We start from the raw sequence: 243 nt of genomic DNA on the forward strand, positions 1-243 counted from the left end.
AAACAAAATAAGAAAAAGAAAAAGCAAAAAGAGAAAAGAAAAAGAAAAAAAAATGAAAATAAAAATAAAAATAAAAAGAAGAAAAATAAAAATAAATAAAAATGAATTTATGTTGTTTACGATTTCTCCGTCGATAAATAAACTGAAGTGAGAAAATAAAACCTAAAAAATAAAAAAATAAAAATAAATAAAAATAAAAATAAATAAAAATAAAAATAAATAAAAATAAAAATAAATAAAAAT

Source organism: Eimeria mitis, genomic scaffold, assembly GCF_000499745.2.
Source record: "Eimeria mitis Houghton genomic scaffold, Emh_scaff1718, whole genome shotgun sequence".
Taxonomy (NCBI): Eukaryota; Apicomplexa; class Conoidasida; order Eucoccidiorida; family Eimeriidae; genus Eimeria; species Eimeria mitis.